Here is a 2,500-nt window from a genome sequence, read left to right on the forward strand (position 1 = left end):
TCTCAATGATAATTGTCCAAAACACTTAAATTAGGCTTTAATTATGGTCATGACGTCTTGGTTACCAGTGTGACATGTTTTTAGGCTAAATTGTATGTTGTACTGTATGTTAATAGGGGCACAAGATAAAGATGTATCTATTTCAAAACACTGATTCGTTTTAGGAGTAAATTAGCTAAATTATGCTGGCATAGTCGTCTCACCCTGAAGGCAGAGAGTGGAAGTAGAGGTAATTATGATTGCATTGCAAAAAAAATCACCTTGAAATGCTGAGTGATGAACTATAACAACAGCCGCTAGTGTGTACATTATTAGTCATATTTAAGTGTGTTGGCATAAGAAGAGATAGCACACACGTACGCACGCACACATATACAGACACACACACACACACACACACAGACACACATGCACGCACACACACATACACACACACACACACACACATACAGACACACAAACATACACGCACGCACACACAGACACATGCACGCGCACACACACACGCACACACACACACACAAACACACACACACACACATACAGACACACAAACATACACGCACGCACACACAGACACAGACGCATGCACGCGCACACACACACGCACACAAATACACACACACACACACACACACACAAACAACATAAAGATCCCAAGTGAAGTGTGTTTTACTCTGACATTGTCAATGTCAAGCCTATCTCTATTCTATCTTAGATAAACAGCAGCCAAGTAAAATGATGCAAATGTTAGCTACAACATTAGCTAGCTCTCTTTGATCTGATAGCCCCACCTGTTGCTCATAGGAGGGGTGAGTCAGTGGGCGCGTGGGTGAGCACTCAGGTGGAGAGGTTTAGCGTAATTATATACACTATTGTAGTAGTGACTTTCATGTTTGAAGTGAGGGTTGAAAGGGTTTTCTAGGAATGAACCTGGAGAGGTGTTGTTATGGGTTGACCACATAAGTGTGAATTAAATTATTACGCTATCACCTGAGAACAGGTGGCAAAACACACACTTTGGTGTCAGTTGAATAATTCTGAAATCATTCGTGACAAGCAGGGCTACTGAAGGTCCAGTGTACGGTAGCATCATGGACTTGGTAAGTAATGTATGTTGTAAAACATGGTATGAGAAGGGTTGGACGGGACTATAGCCTCAGCTGAAACGCTTTAGTAATGTCACAACAGTAGCAGGCTTAGCGCTGGTTGTACATGACTGGTTAAAACACTCCACATTTCAGATGACATATTGCTAATCTGCTTTATGGCTAGCTTTGCTCCAATCCCGCACTGCCTCTCTCTCTCTCAAGCTCTACCCTTCCCTATTTCTCTCTCTCTCTCTCTCTCTCAAGCTCTACCCTTCCCTATTTCTCTCTCTCTCTCTCTCTCTCTCTCAAGCTCTACCCTTCCCTATTTCTCTCTCTCTCTCTCTCTCTCTCAAGCTCTACCCTTCCCTATTTCTCTCTCTCTCTCTCTCTCTCTCAAGCTCTACCCTTCCCTATTTCTCTCTCTCTTTCTCTTTTGTGTTCTCTTCCCGTCATCTCCCTTTCTCATTTGGTGCTTCTGTAATTTATTTCAGCCTATCATGGAGGCCTATTCTCATTGTCTGAACCAAGCCTGTGTGTCTCTCTCTCTCACACACACACACACCCACACCCACACACACACACTGTGGCCTTGGCTCTCCCTGACTTACTTTCCTGTTTCCTTGTTGTGTTATGGCTGGGCATAAGGCTCCCAGGGTCTTTTCACCAACAATCCCCCTCTCCTTCCTAACCCCATACCAGCTCTGCCCAGTCCCAGCCCACACACACACAAAAACACATGCGCGCGCGCACACACACACACACACACACACACACACACACACACCACACACACACACACACACACACACACTGCACCTGCTATGGGCGTGAGCGTCCATCTTTTGGGATCAACTGGACTTTAGCCGTCACAGGGGGACATCCCTTGTCTGAGCACAGTTTTCCAGTGGGAAGTATTACAGCATACAGTGGATAGACACATGGATGAACACAATACACAGCTCACGAGTTGGTAAAGCCATGAAATGACGTGGTGAAATCATCAGAATTAGGCAGTGAACATGTTTTGAATGGTTTGGATGTTGAGGCAGATATTATCTCATAACCACAAATTCATATCAAGGTCCATCCTCTTGGGTTCCAGTCTTTGACACACATATTGCATCCCCTAGAGGCCATATTGCAGAATTGCAGGCAGCGGAGATCTGCTCTCCGAGAGTACCTTGAGAAGCAGTTTGTATTCTGTGTCATGACCCAGGAAATTAAATCAGGATGCACGCACGTGTGTGTGTGTGTGTGTGTGTGTGTGTGTGTGTGTGTGTGTGTGTGTGTGTGTGTGTGTGTGTGTGTGTGTGAGAGAGAGAGAGAGAGAGAGAGCAGATTCACTAGAGAGAGTAGAGAGAGAGAGAGAGAGAGCAGATTCACTAGAGAGAGTAGAGAGAGAGAGAGGC

Source organism: Argentina silus, assembly GCF_951799395.1.
Source record: "Argentina silus genome assembly, chromosome: 22".
In the NCBI taxonomy this organism is placed as follows: domain Eukaryota; kingdom Metazoa; phylum Chordata; class Actinopteri; order Argentiniformes; family Argentinidae; genus Argentina; species Argentina silus.